The 24,608-nt window shown below is 42.3% G+C and overlaps 1 protein-coding gene across 1 annotated transcript in view; it reads right to left on the reverse strand.

Moving 5' to 3' along the window:
- The window catches only part of LOC121557874 (calmodulin-binding transcription activator 2), a gene marked incomplete at its 3' end in the record, with an annotated part of 67,372 nt that extends 47,126 nt beyond the window's left edge, over positions 1–20,246 (reverse strand). The window contains exon 1 of the mRNA XM_045214038.1: positions 20,189–20,246. The remainder of the gene's footprint in view (positions 1–20,188) is intronic.
- Positions 20,247–24,608: the final 4,362 nt, after the last annotated feature.

Raw genomic sequence — 24,608 nt, forward strand, 5'->3', positions numbered from 1 at the left:
GTCTGCCAGAAAACAGAAAACTGGACACACAGTCTGCCAGACAACACAATAGTGGACACACACAGTCTGCCAGAAAACACAATACTAGACACACACAGTCTGCCAGACAACACAATAGTGGACATACAGTCTGCCAGAAAACACAATACTGGACATACAGTCTGCCAGAAAACACAATACTGGACATACAGTCTGCCAGAAAACACAATACTAGACACATACAGTCTGCCAGAAAACACAATACTAGACATACACAGTCTGCCAGAAAACACAATACTGGACATACAGTCTGCCAGAAAACACAATAGTGGACATTCAGTCTGCCAGAAAACACAATACTAGACACACACAGTCTGCCAGAAAACACAATACTAGACACACACAGTCTGCCAGAAAACACAATAGTGGACATTCAGTCTGCCAGAAAACACAATACTAGACACATACAGTCTGCCAGAAAACACAATACTAGACACATACAGTCTGCCAGAAAACACAATACTAGACACACACAGTCTGCCAGAAAACACAATACTAGACACATACAGTCTGCCAGAAAACACAATACTAGACACACAGTCTGCCAGAAAACACAATACTAGACACACACAGTCTGCCAGAAAACACAATAGTGGACATTCAGTCTGCCAGAAAACACAATAGTGGACACACTGTCTGCAAGAAAACACAATACTAGACACACACAGTCTGCCAGAAAACACAATACTGGACATTCAGTCTGCCAGAAAACACAATAGTGGACACACAGTCTGCCAGAAAACACAATACTAGACACACAGTCTGCCAGAAAACACAATAGTGGACATACAGTCTGCCAGAAAACACAATAGTGGACATTCAGTTGCAAGAAAACACAATAGTGGACACACAGTCTGCCAGAAAAAACAATACTAGACACACACAGTCTGCCAGAAAAAACAATACTAGACACACACAGTCTGCCAGAAAACACAATACTAGACACACACAGTCTGCCAGAAAACACAATACTAGACACACACAGTCTGCCAGAAAACACAATACTAGACACACAGTCTACCAGAAAACACAATACTAGACACACACAGTCTGCCAGAAAACAGAATACTGGACACACAGTCTGCCAGAAAACACATTACTGGACACACAGTCTGCCAGAAAACACAATACTAGACACACACAGTCTGCCAGAAAACACAATACTAGACACACACAGTCTGCCAGAAAACACAATACTAGACACACACAGTCTGCCAGAAAACACAATAGTGGACATTCAGTCTGCCAGAAAACACAATACTAGACACATACAGTCTGCCAGAAAACACAATACTAGACACATACAGTCTGCCAGAAAACACAATACTAGACACACACAGTCTGCCAGAAAACACAATACTAGACACATACAGTCTGCCAGAAAACACAATACTAGACACACAGTCTGCCAGAAAACACAACACTAGACACACACAGTCTGCCAGAAAACACAATAGTGGACATTCAGTCTGCCAGAAAACACAATACTAGACACATACAGTCTGCCAGAAAACACAATACTAGACACAGACAGTCTGCCAGAAAACACAATACTAGACACACACAGTCTGCCAGAAAACACAATACTAGACACACACAGTCTGCCAGAAAACACAATAGTGGACATACAGTCTGCCAGAAAACACAATAGTGGACATACAGTCTGCCAGAAAACACAATACTGGACACACAGTCTGCCAGAAAACACAATACTAGACACACACAGTCTGCCAGAAAACACAATACTAGACACACACAGTCTGCCAGAAAACACAATACTAGACACACACAGTCTGCCAGAAAACACAATACTAGACACACACAGTCTGCCAGAAAACACAATACTAGACACACACAGTCTGCCAGAAAACACAATACTAGACACACACTTTCTGCCAGAAAACACAATAGAAGGACACACAGTCTGCCAGAAAACACAATACTAGACACACAGTCTGCCAGAAAACACAATACTAGACACACACTTTCTGCCAGAAAACACAATAGTGGACACACAGTCTGCCAGAAAACACAATAGTGGACACACAGTCTGCCAGAAAACACAATACTAGACACACAGTCTGCCAGAAAACACAATACTGGACACACTGTCTGCCAGAAAACACAATAGTGGACACACAGTCTGCCAGAAAACACAATACTAGACACACATTCTGCCAGAAAACACAATAGTGGACACACTGTCTGCCAGAAAACACAATACTAGACACACACAGTCTGCCAGAAAACACAATACTGGACATTCAGTCTGCCAGAAAACACAATAGTGGACACACAGTCTGCCAGAAAACACAATACTAGACACACAGTCTGCCAGAAAACACAATACTGGACATACAGTCTGCCAGAAAACACAATAGTGGACATTCAGTCTGCAAGAAAACACAATACAGGACACACTGTCTGCCAGAAAACACAATACTGGACACACTGTCTACCAGAAAACACAATACTAGACACACACAGTCTGCCAGAAAACACAATACTGGACATACAGTCTGCCAAAAAACACAATACTGGACATACAGTCTGCCAGAAAACACAATAACGTACATACAGTCTGCCAAAAAACACAATACTGGACATACAGTCTGCCAGAAAACACAATACTGGACATACAGTCTGCCAGAAAACACAATAACGGACATACAGTCTGCCAAAAAACACAATACTGGACATACAGTCTGCCAGAAAACACAATACTGGACATACAGTCTGCCAGAAAACACAATACTGGACATACAGTCTGCCAGAAAACACAATACTGGACATACAGTCTGCCAGAAAACACAATACTGGACATACAGTCTGCCAGAAAACACAATACTGGACATACAGTCTGCCAGAAAACACAATACTGGACATACAGTCTGCCAGAAAACACAATACTGGACATACAGTCTGCCAGAAAACACAATAACGGACATGCAGTCTGCCAAAAAACACAATACTGGACATACAGTCTGCCAGAAAACACAATAACGGACATACAGTCTGCCAAAAAACACAATACTGGACATACAGTCTGCTAGAAAACACAATACTAGACACACACAGTCTGCCAGAAAACACAATACTGGACACTCAGTCTGCCAGAAAACACAATACTAGACACACACAGTCTGCCAGAAAACACAATACTGGACATTCAGTCTGCCAGAAAACACAATAGTGGACACACAGTCTGCCAGAAAACACAATACTAGACACACAGTCTGCCAGAAAACACAATACTGGACATACAGTCTGCCAGAAAACACAATAGTGGACATTCAGTCAGCAAGAAAACACAATACAGGACACACTGTCTGCCAGAAAACACAATACTGGACACACTGTCTACCAGAAAACACAATACTAGACACACACAGTCTGCCAGAAAACGCAATACTAGACACACACAGTCTGCCAGAAACACAATACTGTACACACACATTCTGCCAGAAAACACAATACTGGACATTCAGTCTGCCAGAAAACACAATACTGGACAATTCAGTCTGCCAGAAAACACAATACTGGACATACAGTCTGCCAGAAAACACAATACTGGACAATTCAGTCTGCCAGAAAACACAATACTAGACACGCACAGTCTGCCAGAAAACACAATACTGGACACTCAGTCTGCCAGAAAACACAATACTAGACACACAGTCTGCCAGAAAACACAATACTAGACACACACAGTCTGCCAGAAAACACAATACTAGACATTCAGTCTGCCAGAAAACACAATAACGGACATACAGTCTGCCAAAAAACACAATACTGGACATACAGTCTGCCAGAAAACACAATACTAGACACACAGTCTGCCAGAAAACACAATACTGGACATACAGTCTGCCAGAAAACAAAATACTGGACATACAGTCTGCCAGAAAACACAATATCGGACATACAGTCTGCCAAAAAACACAATACTGGACATACAGTCTGCTAGAAAACACAATACTAGACACACACAGTCTGCCAGACAACACAATACTGGACACTCAGTCTGCCAGAAAACACAATACTAGACACACAGTCTGCCAGAAAACACAATACTAGACACACACAGTCTGCCAGAAAACACAATACTGGACATTCAGTCTGCCAGAAAACACAATAACGGACATACAGTCTGCCAAAAAACACAATACTGGACATACAGTCTGCCAAAAAACACAATAACGGACATACAGTCTGCCAAAAAACACAATACTGGACATACAGTCTGCCAGAAAACACAATACTAGACACACAGTCTGCCAGAAAACACAATACTGGACATACAGTCTGCCAGAAAACACAATACTGGACATACAGTCTGCCAGAAAACAAAATACTGGACATACAGTCTGCCAGAAAACACAATATCGGACATACAGTCTGCCAAAAAACACAATACTGGACATACAGTCTGCTAGAAAACACAATACTAGACACACACAGTCTGCCAGACAACACAATACTGGACACTCAGTCTGCCAGAAAACACAATACTAGACACACAGTCTGCCAGAAAACACAATACTAGACACACACAGTCTGCCAGAAAACACAATACTGGACATTCAGTCTGCCAGAAAACACAATAACGGACATACAGTCTGCCAAAAAACACAATACTGGACATACAGTCTGCCAAAAAACACAATACTGGACATACAGTCTGCTAGAAAACACAATACTAGACACACACAGTCTGCCAGAAACCACAATACTGGACCCTCAGTCTGCCAGAAAACACAATACTAGACACACAGTCTGCCAGAAAACACAATACTAGACACACACACAGTCTGCCAGAAAACACAATACTGGACATTCAGTCTGCCAGAAAACACAATAACGGACATACAGTCTGCCAAAAAACACAATACTGGACATACAGTCTGCCAGAAAACACAATACTAGACACACAGTCTGCCAGAAAACACAATACTGGACATACAGTCTGCCAGAAAACACAATACTGGACATACAGTCTGCCAGAAAACACAATAACGGACATACAGTCTGCCAAAAAACACAATACTGGACATACAGTCTGCCAGAAAACACAATACTAGACACACAGTCTGCCAGAAAACACAATACTGGACATACAGTCTGCCAGAAAACACAATACTGGACATATAGTCTGCCAGAAAACACAATAACGGACATACAGTCTGCCAAAAAACACAATACTGGACATACAGTCTGCCAGAAAACACAATAACGGACATACAGTCTGCCAAAAAACACAATACTGGACATTCAGTCTGCCAGAAAACACAATAACGGACATACAGTCTGCCAAAAAACACAATTCTGGACATACAGTCTGCCAGAAAACACAATACTGGACACACAGTCTGCCAGAAAACACAATACTGGACATACAGTCTGCCAGAAAACACAATACTGGACATACAGTCTGCCAGAAAACACAATAACGGACATACAGTCTGCCAAAAAAACACAATACTGGACATACAGTCTGCCAGAAAACACAATACTAGACACACAGTCTGCCAGAAAACACAATACTGGACATACAGTCTGCCAGAAAACACAATACTGGACATACAGTCTGCCAGAAAACACAATACTGGACATACAGTCTGCCAGAAAACACAATAACGGACATACAGTCTGCCAAAAACACAATACTGGACATTCAGTCTGCCAGAAAATACAATAACGGACATACAGTCTGCCAAAAAACACAATACTGGACATACAGTCTGCCAGAAAACACAATACTAGACACACAGTCTGCCAGAAAACACAATACTGGACATACAGTCTGCCAGAAAACACAATACTGGACATACAGTCTGCCAGAAAACACAATACTGGACATACAGTCTGCCAGAAAACACAATAACGTACATACAGTCTGCCAGAAAACACAATAACGTACATTCAGTCTGCCAGAAAACACAATAACGGACATACAGTCTGCCAAAAAACACAATACTGGACATACAGTCTGCCAGAAAACACAATAACGGACATACAGTCTGCCAAAAAACACAATACTGGACATACAGTCTGCCAGAAAACACAATACTAGACACACAGTCTGCCAGAAAACACAATACTGGACATACAGTCTGCCAGAAAACACAATAACGGACATACAGTCTGCCAGAAAACACAATAACGGACATACAGTCTGCCAAAAAACACAATACTGGACATACAGTCTGCCAGAAAACACAATAACGGACATACAGTCTGCCAGAAAACACAATACTGGACATACAGTCTGCCAGAAAACACAATAACGGACATACAGTCTGCCAAAAAACACAATACTGGACATACAGTCTGCCAGAAAACACAATACTGGACATACAGTCTGCCAGAAAACACAATACTGGACATACAGTCTGCCAAAAAACACAATACTGGACATACAGTCTGCCAGAAAACACAATACTAGACACACAGTCTGCCAGAAAACACAATACTGGACATACAGTCTGCCAGAAAACACAATACTGGACATACAGTCTGCCAGAAAACACAATACTGGACATACAGTCTGCCAGAAAACACAATAACGTACATACAGTCTGCCAGAAAACACAATAACGTACATTCAGTCTGCCAGAAAACACAATAACGGACATACAGTCTGCCAAAAAACACAATACTGGACATACAGTCTGCCAGAAAACACAATAACGGACATACAGTCTGCCAAAAACACAATACTGGACATACAGTCTGCCAGAAAACACAATACTAGACACACAGTCTGCCAGAAAACACAATACTGGACATACAGTCTGCCAGAAAACACAATAACGGACATACAGTCTGCCAGAAAACACAATAACGGACATACAGTCTGCCAAAAAACACAATACTGGACACACAGTCTGCCAGAAAACACAATAACGGACATACAGTCTGCCAAAAAACACAATACTGGACATTCAGTCTGCCAGAAAACACAATAACGGACATACAGTCTGCCAGAAAACACAATACTAGACACACAGTCTGCCAGAAAACACAATACTGGACATACAGTCTGCCAGAAAACACAATAACGGACATACAGTCTGCCAGAAAACACAATAACGGACATACAGTCTGCCAAAAAACACAATACTGGACATACAGTCTGCCAGAAAACACAATAACGGACATACAGTCTGCCAAAAAACACAATACTGGACATTCAGTCTGCCAGAAAACACAATAACGGACATACAGTCTGCCAAAAAACACAATTCTGGACATACAGTCTGCCAGAAAACACAATACTAGACACACAGTCTGCCAGAAAACACAATACTGGACATACAGTCTGCCAGAAAACACAATACTGGACATACAGTCTGCCAGAAAACACAATACTGGACATACAGTCTGCCAGAAAACACAATAACGTACATACAGTCTGCCAGAAAACACAATAACGTACATTCAGTCTGCCAGAAAACACAATAACGGACATACAGTCTGCCAAAAAACACAATACTGGACATACAGTCTGCCAGAAAACACAATAACGGACATACAGTCTGCCAAAAAACACAATACTGGACATACAGTCTGCCAGAAAACACAATACTAGACACACAGTCTGCCAGAAAACACAATACTAGACACATACAGTCTGCCAGAAAACACAATACTAGACACACAGTCTGCCAGAAAACACAATACTGGACATACAGTCTGCCAGAAAACACAATACTAGACACACACAGTCTGCCAGACAACACAATACTAGACACACACAGTCTGCCAGAAAACACAATACTAGACACACAGTCTGCCAGAAAACACAATACTGGACATACAGTCTGCCAGAAAACACAATAACGGACACACAGTCTGCCAAAAAACACAATACTGGACATACAGTCTGCCAGAAAACACAATACTAGACACACAGTCTGCCAGAAAACACAATACTGGACATACAGTCTGCCAGAAAACACAATACTAGACACACACAGTCTGCCAGAAAACACAATACTAGACACACAGTCTGCCAGAAAACACAATACTGGACACACACAGTCTGCCAGAAAACACAATACTAGACACACACAGTCTGCCAGAAAACACAATACTAGACACACAGTCTGCCAGAAAACACAATACTAGACACACACAGTCTGCCAGAAAACACAATACTAGACACACAGTCTGCCAGAAAACACAATACTGGACATACAGTCTGCCAGAAAACACAATAACGGACATACAGTCTGCCAGAAAACACAATAACGGACATACAGTCTGCCAAAAAACACAATACTGGACATACAGTCTGCCAGAAAACACAATAACGGACATACAGTCTGCCAAAAAACACAATACTGGACATACAGTCTGCCAGAAAACACAATACTGGACATACAGTCTGCCAGAAAACACAATAACGGACATACAGTCTGCCAAAAAACACAATACTGGACATACAGTCTGCCAGAAAACACAATACTGGACATACAGTCTGCCAGAAAACACAATACTGGACATACAGTCTGCCAGAAAACACAATACTAGACACACAGTCTGCCAGAAAACACAATACTAGACACACAGTCTGCCAGAAAACACAATACTAAACACACAGTCTGCCAGAAAACACAATACTGGACATACAGTCTGCCAGAAAACACAATACTGGACATACAGTCTGCCAGAAAACACAATACTGGACATACAGTCTGCCAGAAAACACAATAACGTACATACAGTCTGCCAGAAAACACAATAACGTACATTCAGTCTGCCAGAAAACACAATAACGGACATACAGTCTGCCAAAAAACACAATACTGGACATACAGTCTGCCAGAAAACACAATAACGGACATACAGTCTGCCAAAAAAACACAATACTGGACATACAGTCTGCCAGAAAACACAATACTAGACACACAGTCTGCCAGAAAACACAATACTGGACATACAGTCTGCCAGAAAACACAATAACGGACATACAGTCTGCCAGAAAACACAATAACGGACATACAGTCTGCCAAAAAAACACAATACTGGACATACAGTCTGCCAGAAAACACAATAACGGACATACAGTCTGCCAGAAAACACAATAACGGACATACAGTCTGCCCAAAAAACACAATACTGGACATTCAGTCTGCCAGAAAACACAATAACGGGACATACAGTCTGCCAAAAAACACAATTCTGGACATACAGTCTGCCAGAAAACACAATACTAGACACACAGTCTGCCAGAAAACACAATACTGGACATACAGTCTGCCAGAAAACACAATACTGGACATACAGTCTGCCAGAAAACACAATAACGGACATACAGTCTGCCAAAAAACACAATACTGGACATACAGTCTGCCAGAAAACACAATACTAGACACACAGTCTGCCAGAAAACACAATACTGGACATACAGTCTGCCAGAAAACACAATACTGGACATACAGTCTGCCAGAAAACACAATACTGGACATACAGTCTGCCAGAAAACACAATAACGGACATACAGTCTGCCAAAAAACACAATACTGGACATTCAGTCTGCCAGAAAATACAATAACGGACATACAGTCTGCCAAAAAACACAATACTGGACATACAGTCTGCCAGAAAACACAATACTAGACACACAGTCTGCCAGAAAACACAATACTGGACATACAGTCTGCCAGAAAACACAATAACGGACATACAGTCTGCCAAAAAACACAATACTGGACATACAGTCTGCCAGAAAACACAATACTGGACATACAGTCTGCCAGAAAACACAATACTGGACATACAGTCTGCCAAAAAACACAATACTGGACATACAGTCTGCCAGAAAACACAATACTAGACACACAGTCTGCCAGAAAACACAATACTGGACATACAGTCTGCCAGAAAACACAATACTGGACATACAGTCTGCCAGAAAACACAATACTGGACATACAGTCTGCCAGAAAACACAATAACGTACATACAGTCTGCCAGAAAACACAATAACGTACATTCAGTCTGCCAGAAAACACAATAACGGACATACAGTCTGCCAAAAACACAATACTGGACATACAGTCTGCCAGAAAACACAATAACGGACATACAGTCTGCCAAAAAACACAATACTGGACATACAGTCTGCCAGAAAACACAATACTAGACACACAGTCTGCCAGAAAACACAATACTGGACATACAGTCTGCCAGAAAACACAATAACGGACATACAGTCTGCCAGAAAACACAATAACGGACATACAGTCTGCCAAAAACACAATACTGGACACACAGTCTGCCAGAAAACACAATAACGGACATACAGTCTGCCAAAAAACACAATACTGGACATTCAGTCTGCCAGAAAACACAATAACGGACATACAGTCTGCCAGAAAACACAATACTAGACACACAGTCTGCCAGAAAACACAATACTGGACATACAGTCTGCCAGAAAACACAATAACGGACATACAGTCTGCCAGAAAACACAATAACGGACATACAGTCTGCCAAAAAACACAATACTGGACATACAGTCTGCCAGAAAACACAATAACGGACATACAGTCTGCCAAAAAACACAATACTGGACATTCAGTCTGCCAGAAAACACAATAACGGACATACAGTCTGCCAAAAAACACAATTCTGGACATACAGTCTGCCAGAAAACACAATACTAGACACACAGTCTGCCAGAAAACACAATACTGGACATACAGTCTGCCAGAAAACACAATACTGGACATACAGTCTGCCAGAAAACACAATACTGGACATACAGTCTGCCAGAAAACACAATAACGTACATACAGTCTGCCAGAAAACACAATAACGTACATTCAGTCTGCCAGAAAACACAATAACGGACATACAGTCTGCCAAAAACACAATACTGGACATACAGTCTGCCAGAAAACACAATAACGGACATACAGTCTGCCAAAAAACACAATACTGGACATACAGTCTGCCAGAAAACACAATACTAGACACACAGTCTGCCAGAAAACACAATACTAGACACATACAGTCTGCCAGAAAACACAATACTAGACACACAGTCTGCCAGAAAACACAATACTGGACATACAGTCTGCCAGAAAACACAATACTAGACACACACAGTCTGCCAGACAACACAATACTAGACACACACAGTCTGCCAGAAAACACAATACTAGACACACAGTCTGCCAGAAAACACAATACTGGACATACAGTCTGCCAGAAAACACAATAACGGACACACAGTCTGCCAAAAACACAATACTGGACATTCAGTCTGCCAGAAAACACAATAGTGGACACACAGTCTGCCAGAAAACACAATACTGGACACACAGTCTGCCAGAAAACACAATACTAGACACACACAGTCTGCCAGAAAACACAATACTAGACACACAGTCTGCCAGAAAACACAATACTAGACACACACAGTCTGCCAGAAAACACAATACTAGACACACACAGTCTGCCAGAAAACACAATACTAGACACACAGTCTGCCAGAAAACACAATACTAGAACACACAGTCTGCCAGAAAACACAATACTAGACACACAGTCTGCCAGAAAACACAATACTGGACATACAGTCTGCCAGAAAACACAATAACGGACATACAGTCTGCCAGAAAACACAATAACGGACATACAGTCTGCCAAAAAACACAATACTGGACATACAGTCTGCCAGAAAACACAATAACGGACATACAGTCTGCCAAAAACACAATACTGGACATACAGTCTGCCAGAAAACACAATACTGGACATACAGTCTGCCAGAAAACACAATAACGGACATACAGTCTGCCAAAAAACACAATACTGGACATACAGTCTGCCAGAAAACACAATACTGGACATACAGTCTGCCAGAAAACACAATACTGGACATACAGTCTGCCAGAAAACACAATACTAGACACACAGTCTGCCAGAAAACACAATACTAGACACACAGTCTGCCAGAAAACACAATACTAAACACACAGTCTGCCAGAAAACACAATACTGGACATACAGTCTGCCAGAAAACACAATACTGGACATACAGTCTGCCAGAAAACACAATACTGGACATACAGTCTGCCAGAAAACACAATAACGTACATACAGTCTGCCAGAAAACACAATAACGTACATTCAGTCTGCCAGAAAACACAATAACGGACATACAGTCTGCCAAAAACACAATACTGGACATACAGTCTGCCAGAAAACACAATAACGGACATACAGTCTGCCAAAAAACACAATACTGGACATACAGTCTGCCAGAAAACACAATACTAGACACACAGTCTGCCAGAAAACACAATACTGGACATACAGTCTGCCAGAAAACACAATAACGGACATACAGTCTGCCAGAAAACACAATAACGGACATACAGTCTGCCAAAAAACACAATACTGGACATACAGTCTGCCAGAAAACACAATAACGGACATACAGTCTGCCAGAAAACACAATAACGGACATACAGTCTGCCAAAAAACACAATACTGGACATTCAGTCTGCCAGAAAACACAATAACGGACATACAGTCTGCCAAAAAACACAATTCTGGACATACAGTCTGCCAGAAAACACAATACTAGACACACAGTCTGCCAGAAAACACAATACTGGACATACAGTCTGCCAGAAAACACAATACTGGACATACAGTCTGCCAGAAAACACAATAACGGACATACAGTCTGCCAAAAAACACAATACTGGACATACAGTCTGCCAGAAAACACAATACTAGACACACAGTCTGCCAGAAAACACAATACTGGACATACAGTCTGCCAGAAAACACAATACTGGACATACAGTCTGCCAGAAAACACAATACTGGACATACAGTCTGCCAGAAAACACAATAACGGACATACAGTCTGCCAAAAAACACAATACTGGACATTCAGTCTGCCAGAAAATACAATAACGGACATACAGTCTGCCAAAAAACACAATACTGGACATACAGTCTGCCAGAAAACACAATACTGGACACACAGTCTGCCAGAAAACACAATACTGGACATACAGTCTGCCAGAAAAACACAATACTGGACATACAGTCTGCCAGAAAACACAATACCGGACATACAGTCTGCCAGAAAACACAATACTGGACATACAGTCTGCCAGAAAACACAATAACGGACATACAGTCTGCCCAAAAAACACAATACTGGACATACAGTCTGCCAGAAAACACAATACTGGACATACAGTCTGCCAGAAAACACAATAACGGACATACAGTCTGCCAAAAAACACAATACTGGACATACAGTCTGCCAGAAAACACAATACTGGACATACAGTCTGCCAGAAAACACAATACTGGACATACAGTCTGCCAAAAAACACAATACTGGACATACAGTCTGCCAGAAAACACAATACTAGACACACAGTCTGCCAGAAAACACAATACTGGACATACAGTCTGCCAGAAAACACAATACTGGACATACAGTCTGCCAGAAAACACAATACTGGACATACAGTCTGCCAGAAAACACAATAACGTACATACAGTCTGCCAGAAAACACAATAACGTACATTCAGTCTGCCAGAAAACACAATAACGGACATACAGTCTGCCAAAAAACACAATACTGGACATACAGTCTGCCAGAAAACACAATAACGGACATACAGTCTGCCAAAAAACACAATACTGGACATACAGTCTGCCAGAAAACACAATACTAGACACACAGTCTGCCAGAAAACACAATACTGGACATACAGTCTGCCAGAAAACACAATAACGGACATACAGTCTGCCAGAAAACACAATAACGGACATACAGTCTGCCAGAAAACACAATAACGGACATACAGTCTGCCAGAAAACACAATAACGGACATACAGTCTGCCAAAAAACACAATACTGGACATACAGTCTGCCAAAAAACACAATACTGGACATACAGTCTGCCAGAAAACACAATACTGGACATACAGTCTGCCAGAAAACACAATAACGGACATACAGTCTGCCAAAAAACACAATACTGGACATACAGTCTGCCAGAAAACACAATACTGGACATACAGTCTGCCAGAAAACACAATAACGGACATACAGTCTGCCAAAAAACACAATACTGGACATACAGTCTGCCAGAAAACACAATAACGGACATACAGTCTGCCAAAAAACACAATACTGGACATACAGTCTGCCAGAAAACACAATACTAGACACATACAGTCTGCCAGAAAACACAATACTAGACACATACAGTCTGCCAGAAAACACAATACTAGACACATACAGTCTGCCAGAAAACACAATACTAGACACACAGTCTGCCAGAAAACACAATAACGTACATACAGTCTGCCAGAAAACACAATAACGTACATACAGTCTGCCAGAAAACACAATAACGGACATACAGTCTGCCAAAAAACACAATACTGGACATACAGTCTGCCAGAAAACACAATAACGTACATACAGTCTGCCAGAAAACACAATAACGGACATACAGTCTGCCAAAAAACACAATACTGGACATACAGTCTGCCAGAAAACACAATAACGGACATACAGTCTGCCAGAAAACACAATACTGGACATACAGTCTGCCAGAAAACACAATAACGGACATACAGTCTGCCAAAAAACACAATACTGGACATTCAGTCTGCCAGAAAACACAATACTAGACACACAGTCTGCCAGAAAACACAATAACGGACATACAGTCTGCCAGAAAACACAATACTGGACATACAGTCTGCCAGAAAACACAATAACGGACATACAGTCTGCCAAAAAACACAATACTGGACATACAGTCTGCCAGAAAACACAATACTAGACACACAGTCTGCCAGAAAACACAATACTAGACACACACAGTCTGCCAGAAAACACAATACTGGACATACAGTCTGCCAGAAAACACAATACTAGACACACTGTCTGCCAGAAAACACAATAACGGACATACAGTCTGCCAGAAAACACAATACTGGACATACAGTCTGCCAGAAAACACAATAACGGACATACAGTCTGCCAAAAAACACAATACTGGACATACAGTCTGCCAGAAAACACAATAACGGACATACAGTCTGCCAAAAACACAATACTGGACATACAGTCTGCCAGAAAACACAATACTGGACATACAGTCTGCCAGAAAACACAATAACGGACATACAGTCTGCCAAAAAACACAATACTGGACATACAGTCTGCCAGAAAACACAATACTGGACATACAGTCTGCCAGAAAACACAATACTAGACACACAGTCTGCCAGAAAACACAATACTAGACACACACAGTCTGCCAGAAAACACAATACTGGACATACAGTCTGCCAGAAAACACAATAACGGACATACAGTCTGCCAGAAAACACAATACTGGACATACAGTCTGCCAGAAAACACAATACTGGACACACAGTCTGCCAGAAAACACAATAACGGACATACAGTCTGCCAGAAAACACAATACTGGACATACAGTCTGCCAGAAAACACAATAACGGACATACAGTCTGCCAAAAAACACAATACTGGACATACAGTCTGCCAGAAAACACAATAACGGACATACAGTCTGCCAAAAAACACAATACTGGACATACAGTCTGCCAGAAAACACAATACTGGACATACAGTCTGCCAGAAAACACAATAACGGACATACAGTCTGCCAAAAAACACAATACTGGACATACAGTCTGCCAGAAAACACAATACTGGACATACAGTCTGCCAGAAAACACAATACTAGACACACAGTCTGCCAGAAAACACAATACTAGACACAAACAGTTTGCCAGAAAACACAATACTGGACACACAGTCTGCCAGAAAACACAATACTGGACATACAGTCTGCCAGAAAACACAATACTGGACATACAGTCTGCCAGAAAACACAATAACGGACATACAGTCTGCCAGAAAACACAATAACGGACATACAGTCTGCCAGAAAACACAATAACGGACATACAGTCTGCCAGAAAACACAATAACGGACATACAGTCTGCCAAAAAACACAATACTGGACATACAGTCTGCCAGAAAACACAATACTGGACATACAGTCTGCCAGAAAACACAATACTGGACATACAGTCTGCCAGAAAACACAATAACGGACATACAGTCTGCCAAAAAACACAATACTGGACATACAGTCTGCCAGAAAACACAATACTGGACATACAGTCTGCCAGAAAACACAATAACGGACATACAGTCTGCCAAAAACACAATACTGGACATACAGTCTGCCAGAAAACACAATAACGGACATACAGTCTGCCAAAAACACAATACTGGACATACAGTCTGCCAGAAAACACAATACTAGACACATACAGTCTGCCAGAAAACACAATACTAGACACATACAGTCTGCCAGAAAACACAATACTAGACACATACAGTCTGCCAGAAAACACAATACTAGACACACAGTCTGCCAGAAAACACAATAACGTACATACAGTCTGCCAGAAAACACAATAACGTACATACAGTCTGCCAGAAAACACAATAACGGACATACAGTCTGCCAAAAAACACAATACTGGACATACAGTCTGCCAGAAAACACAATAACGTACATACAGTCTGCCAGAAAACACAATAACGGACATACAGTCTGCCAAAAAACACAATACTGGACATACAGTCTGCCAGAAAACACAATAACGGACATACAGTCTGCCAGAAAACACAATACTGGACATACAGTCTGCCAGAAAACACAATAACGGACATACAGTCTGCCAAAAAACACAATAACGGACATACAGTCTGCCAAAAAACACAATACTGGACATTCAGTCTGCCAGAAAACACAATACTAGACACACAGTCTGCCAGAAAACACAATAACGGACATACAGTCTGCCAGAAAACACAATACTGGACATACAGTCTGCCAGAAAACACAATAACGGACATACAGTCTGCCAAAAAACACAATACTGGACATACAGTCTGCCAGAAAACACAATACTAGACACACAGTCTGCCAGAAAACACAATACTAGACACACACAGTCTGCCAGAAAACACAATACTGGACATACAGTCTGCCAGAAAACACAATACTAGACACACTGTCTGCCAGAAAACACAATAACGGACATACAGTCTGCCAGAAAACACAATACTGGACATACAGTCTGCCAGAAAACACAATAACGGACATACAGTCTGCCAAAAAACACAATACTGGACATACAGTCTGCCAGAAAACACAATAACGGACATACAGTCTGCCAAAAAACACAATACTGGACATACAGTCTGCCAGAAAACACAATACTGGACATACAGTCTGCCATAAAACACAATAACGGACATACAGTCTGCCAAAAAACACAATACTGGACATACAGTCTGCCAGAAAACACAATACTGGACATACAGTCTGCCAGAAAACACAATACTAGACACACAGTCTGCCAGAAAACACAATACTAGACACACACAGTCTGCCAGAAAACACAATACTGGACATACAGTCTGCCAGAAAACACAATACTAGACACACTGTCTGCCAGAAAACACAATAACGGACATACAGTCTGCCAGAAAACACAATACTGGACATACAGTCTGCCAGAAAACACAATACTGGACACACAGTCTGCCAGAAAACACAATAACGGACATACAGTCTGCCAGAAAACACAATACTGGACATACAGTCTGCCAGAAAACACAATAACGGACATACAGTCTGCCAAAAAACACAATACTGGACATACAGTCTGCCAGAAAACACAATAACGGACATACAGTCTGCCAAAAACACAATACTGGACATACAGTCTGCCAGAAAACACAATACTGGACATACAGTCTGCCAGAAAACACAATAACGGACATACAGTCTGCCAAAAACACAATACTGGACATACAGTCTGCCAGAAAACACAATACTGGACATACAGTCTGCCAGAAAACACAATACTAGACACACAGTCTGCCAGAAAACACAATACTAGACACAAACAGTTTGCCAGAAAACACAATACTGGACACACAGTCTGCCAGAAAACACAATACTGGACATACAGTCTGCCAGAAAACACAATACTGGACATACAGTCTGCCAGAAAACACAATACTGGACATACAGTCTGCCAGAAAACACAATACTGGACACACAGTCTGCCAGAAAACACAATAACGGACATACAGTCTGCCAGAAAACACAATACTGGACATACAGTCTGCCAGAAAACACAATACTGGACATACAGTCTGCCAGAAAACACAATACTGGACATACAGTCTGCCAGAAAACACAATACTGGACATACAGTCTGCCAGAAAACACAATATTGGACACACAGTCTGCCAGAAAACACAATACTGGACAATTCAGTCTGCCAGAAAACACAATACTGGACACACAGTCTGCCAGAAAACACAATACTGGACAATTCAGTCTGCCAGAAAACACAATACTGGACAATTCAGTCTGCCAGAAAACACAATACTAGACACAAACAGTTTGCCAGAAAACACAATACTGGACACACAGTCTGCCAGAAAACACAATACTGGACATTCAGTCTGCCAGAAAACACAATACTAGACACACACAGTCTGCCAGAAAACACAATACTAGACACACACAGTCTGCCAGAAAACACAATACCGGACACACAGTCTGCCAGACAACACAATACTGGACACACAGTCTGCCAGAAAACACAATACTAGACACACACATTGTGTAGGTAGACACACACACACAGGGTTGTTTTAGTGAGGACAAGTAGAGCAGGGATCGGCTCACAGCGTGTAACAGTATCCCCTTCTATCAATTAGCTAATGAAGAATGCACACACACAGACACACACACACACACACACACACACACACAGACAGACAGACAGACAGACAGACAGACAGACAGACAGACAGACAGACACACAGACACGCACACACACACACAGACAGACAGACAGACAGACAGACAGACAGACAGACAGACAGACAGACAGACAGACAGACAGACAGACAGAAGAGACTCTCAGTAAACACACACTGGAATATCAGGTGAACACACTAGCTGGCAATTACAGCAGTTATAAACGTGGATATTTAATCTAAACTAGTAATAAAACTAAAACAGGCCAAAGTCCCACTGACATCACAACTGTTAAAGCAGCAATCAGCAGTTGAAACAATAACAAAGTGTCCTCCCCACCCCTGTTTCAGTAAAAAGCTGAGGGTTGGGGCTGGAGAAATGTGACCACTCTCAAATTCATAGACAGGGCTATGGATTCAAGGACTGACCATCTCTGACGTCAAAGTAATAGTTTGAACCGTGTTTTGAGGCTATCTAATGTTTGTTTACAAACATTGGAGTATAACACACTTATATTTTTGGTTCTGATGTGGTGTGACAGTTGAACTAAGCTCATGAGGCATTTAAAGGTTATAGTCTTCAATGGGTAAATATCATTAATTTATATGTAGCAACTATGGATTGCCCCTTTAAACCAGACCTGGACGACAACACTACGGCTATCAACTCTCTCTGACAAGAGACGAGACAACACAACATGGTGTGTGTGTGTGTGTGTGTGTGTGTGTCATGTTTACCGACCCCGGTACACCGACACACCCAGCTGTCAGGTATCCTCCGGCGGCTAGGCCCAGTCCGGCGGCTCGCCTGCTCTCCCTGCCCTCCCCTGGAGCCCCCATCCCCGGCTAACACCACTCAACTTCCTTCCCTTCGCCCGGAGCTCAGAAACCATTTCAAGCGCTACCGACGGTGCCTAACCAACTACCAACATCTATCTCAGCACCAAATAACAACACTAAATCACTGATACAATAGACAACAACAAAAATACCAGATAGACAACCCATCATCATTATAGGAGGTGCTTTTCGCATAGTGGCATTTAATGGTGTGTATTTTATTGTTGAAATAGCGATCTGTCGCTATCTAGCATTATCAGATCCAAATACTCTCCTAGCGAAGACATCAACCAGACACACCTAGCCTCTCCGGCCCCCGAAGTCTGGTCTCCGGCCACAGCCCCGCCGCCGGCCCGGTGACAGCGGACCCAAAACAACCAGAAAGCCAGAACAGAAGGAGAGGACCAAGACTTACCACCTTCCGCCTTTCCTGGCGCCGCCATCTTCTTCTTAACGCCGACGTCACTCCGTAGAGAGAGAGAGAGAGAGAGAGAGAGAGAGAGAGAGAGAGAGAGAGAGAGAGAGAGAGAGAGAGAGAGAGAGAGAGAGAGAGAGAGAGAGAGAGAGAGAGAGAGAGAGAGAGAGAGAGAGAGAGAGAGAGAGAGACGAGAGAGAGACGAGAGAGAGAGAGAGAGAGAGAGAGAGAGAGAGAGAGAGAGAGAGAGAGAGAGAGAGAGAGAGAGAAAGAGATGTCAGTAAGGGATAGATAGAAAGGTGAACCAGAAAGGGAAATAGGGGTCTGGTCTCAGAGGGAGACGGGTCGCTATGGAGGAGAGGAGACAGGAGGAGAGGAGACAGGAGGAGAGGAGACAGGAGGAGAGGAGACAGGAGGAGAGGAGACAGGAGGAGAGGAGAGGGGAGGAGAGGAGACGGGAGGAGAGGAGACAGGAGGAGAGGAGACGGGTGGAGAGGAGACAGGAGGAGAGGAGACAGGAGGAGAGGAGACGGGAGGAGAGGAGACAGGAGGAGAGGAGACAGGAGGAGAGGAGACAGGAGGAGAGGAGACAGGAGGAGAGGACAGGAGGAGAGGACAGGAGGAGAGGAGAGGGGAGGAGAGGACAGGAGGAGAGGAGACGGGAGGAGAGGAGAGAAAGAGAGAAAGGGATGGAGAAAGGAGTAGACAGCCAGGAGAAAGTGTGTCGGTGTGGATCCAGGGAGATGCAGAGAGAGCGAAGGGCCTCACTCTGGTGAATAGCCTACCTGGTACTACCCTAACCCTAACCCTAACCCTAAGTAGTCAGCCTACCTGGTAGTCAGGACAGTTCCTAGCTGTAGTTTATCTAATAATAATAATTGATTCTAGCCATAATAATACAGTTACCATATTCTACAACAGTCCCCAGCTTTATCAGGAGTCAACTATGTATCCACAGTTAGTTATACACCATCATCATTATAGAAGGACTTTGAACCGCTTTACCATTACTTTACATACTCAGTTTGTGTACAATAAATAGTTTATAATAAATATCAATATATAGATTTTATTTATTTATTCAACCGTTATTTAACTAGGCAAGCCAGTTAAGATCAAATTCTTATTTACAACAACGGCCTAATATTCAGCTCATGTTTTCTTCAAAAGGCAGTCTTTAACCTGTTTTCAAGTTTTCCTATAAAAAAAAATTGAAAATGATAACCAATAAACTTTGATTTTAGTAATGTTTTCCTATCTCCTGAGTGGCGCAGTGGTCTAAGGCACTGCATCGCAGTGCTAACTGTGCCACTAGAGATCCTGGTTCGAATCCAGTCTCTGTCACAGCCGACCGGGAGACTCATGGGCGGCGCACAATTGGCCCAGCGTCGTCCAGGGTAGGGGAGGGAATGGCCGGCAGGGATGTAGCTCAGTTGATAGAGCATGGCGTTTGCAACGCCAGGGTTGTGGGTTCGATTCCCACGGGGGGCCAGTATAAAAAAAAAAATATGTATTCACTAACTGTAAGTCGCTCTGGATAAGAGCGTCTGCTAAATGTAAATGTAATCATGGATGATTATTCAATAGGCTAGTCATCTCTAGCAGACCTGTAGCTGTAATACCACCTAGTACCACTGGGGGGCGCTAATATCCACCAGATATGATTACCCATCAGCTGACCACTGATACATGGTCAAATATTTATCAACCGGGTGAGGATTGGAAGTAGAAGAATCTGATCTGTGGTTATGGACAACTTCTATTTAAAGTATCCTCCATATCTGCAGCCAGGGAATGTAATGTATCAGTGTACATTATTACAACATTACAACACATGGAGCACCGCCATCTAGTGGACAAATTAGGATACAACACATAGAACCACTAGGTCTAGGAAGCTTTATTGGACACGTTACGTTGTCAACCATACACTTGTGTTGCTCAAAAAAAAAAAAAATGCACACACGAAAATACTAATACAAAAAGAAAATACATCAAATTTTATATGAAATTAGAATAACCAAAATAATTTGTACTTTTCCTCAGGCAGAGGGAAGCATGGACACAATCAGCCTGATTTTATATCATTATAGGTTATCAGTCCTCATGATGCCTGCCATAGGTTATCAGTCCTCATGATGCCTGCTAAAGGTTATCAGTCCTCATGATGCCTGCTAAAGGTTATCAGTCCTCATGATGCCTGCTATAGGTTATCAGTCCTCATGATGCCTGCTAAAGGTTATCAGTCCTCATGATGCCTGTCTCTCTCTCTCCATGTCTCTCTCTATGTGTCTCTCTCTCTCTGTGTATCTCTCTCTTTGTGTCTCTCTCTCTATGTGTCTCTCTCTCTCTGTGTCTCTCTCTCTATGTCTCTCTCTCTCTCTGTGTCTCTCTCTCTATGTCTCTCTCTCTCTCTGTGTCTCTCTCTCTATGTCTCTCTCTCTATGTCTCTCTCTCTGTGTCTCTCTCTCTATGTGTCTCTCTCTCCATGTGTCTCTCTATATGTGTGTCTCTCTCTCTCTATGTCTCTCTCTCTGTGTGTCTCTCTCTATGTGTCTCTCTCTATGTGTCTCTCTCTTTCTATGTGTCTCTCTCTCTCCAGGTCTCTGTCTCTGTGTCTCTCTCTTTCTATGTGTCTCTCTCTCTGTGTCTCTCTCTTTCTATGTGTCTCTCTCTCTCCATGTCTCTCTCTCTGTGTCTCTCTCTTTCTATGTGTCTCTCTCTCTCTCTATGTGTCTCTCTCTATGTGTCTCTCTCTTTCTATGTGTCTCTCTCTCTATGTGTCTCTCTCTCTATGTGTCTCTCTCTCTCTATGTGTCTCTCTCTCTATGTGTCTCTCTCTATGTGTCTCTCTCTCTGTGTCTCTCTCTCTATGTGTCTCTCTCTCTATGTCTCTCTCTCTCTGTGTCTCTCTCTCTCCATGTCTCTCTCTCTATGTCTCTCTCTCTCTGTGTCTCTCTCTCTATGTGTCTCTCTCTATGTGTCTCTCTCTTTCTATGTGTATCTCTCTCTATGTCTCTCTCTCTGTGTCTCTCTCTCTGTGTCTCTCTCTCTATGTGTCTCTCTCTCTCTATGTGTCTCTCTCTCTATGTGTCTCTCTCTATGTGTCTCTCTCTCTCTGTGTCTCTCTCTCTATGTGTCTCTCTCTCTCTATGTGTCTCTCTCTCTATGTGTCTCTCTCTCTATGTGTCTCTCTCTATGTGTCTCTCTCTCTCTATGTGTCTCTCTCTCTATGTGTCTCTCTCTATGTGTCTCTCTCCCTCTATGTGTCTCTCTCTCTCTATGTGTCTCTCTCTCTATGTGTCTCTCTCTATGTGTCTCTCTCTATGTGTCTCTCTCTATGTGTCTCTCTCTCTATGTGTCTCTCTCTATGTGTCTCTCTCTTTCTATATGTCTCTCTCTCTCCATGTCTCTCTCTATGTGTCTCTCTCTCTATGTCTCTCTCTCTCTGTGTCTCTCTCTCTCCATGTCTCTCTCTCTATGTCTCTCTCTCTCTGTGTTTCTCTCTCTATGTGTCTCTCTCTATGTGTCTCTCTCTTTCTATGTGTATCTCTCTCTATGTCTCTCTCTCTATGTCTCTCTCTCTGTGTCTCTCTCTCTATGTGTCTCTCTCTCTATGTGTCTCTCTCTCTCTATGTGTCTCTCTCTCTATGTGTCTCTCTCTATGTGTCTCTCTCTCTATCTGTCTCTCTCTCTATGTGTCTCTCTCTATGTGTCTCTCTCTCTCTATGTGTCTCTCTCTCTATGTGTCTCTCTCTATGTGTCTCTCTCTCTCTATGTGTATCTCTCTCTCTAAGTGTCTCTCTCTCTATGTGTCTCTCTCTATGTGTCTCTCTCTATGTGTCTCTCTCTATGTGTCTCTCTCTCTATGTGTCTCTCTCTATGTGTCTCTCTCTTTCTATATGTCTCTCTCTCTCCATGTCTCTCTCTATGTGTCTCTCTCTCTCTATGTGTCTCTCTCTCTATGTGTCTCTCTCTATGTGTCTCTCTCTTTCTATGTGTCTCTCTCTCTCTATGTGTCTCTCTCTATGTGTCTCTCTCTATGTGTCTCTCTCTATGTGTCTCTCTCTTTCTATGTGTCTCACTCTCTATGTGTCTCTCTCTATGTGTCTCTCTCTCTATGTGTCTCTCTCTATGTGTGTCTCTCGCTTTGTCTCTCTCTGTGTCTCTCTCTCTGTGTCTCTCTCTCTATGTCTCTCTCTCTCTATGTCTCTCTCTCTGTGTCTCTCTCTATGTGTCTCTCTCTCTCTATGTGTCTCTCTCTCTCTATGTGTCTCTCTCTCTATGTGTATCTCTCTATGTGTCTCTCTCTCGCTCTGTGTCTCTCTCTCTCTCTCTCTCTGCTCTCTCTCTCTCTCTCTCTCTCTCTCTCTCTCTCTCTCTCTCTCTATGTCTCTGTCTCTCTCTGTGTCTCTCTCTC

This window comes from Coregonus clupeaformis, unplaced genomic scaffold (genome assembly GCF_020615455.1).
Source record: "Coregonus clupeaformis isolate EN_2021a unplaced genomic scaffold, ASM2061545v1 scaf0188, whole genome shotgun sequence".
NCBI lineage: Eukaryota > Metazoa > Chordata > Actinopteri > Salmoniformes > Salmonidae > Coregonus > Coregonus clupeaformis.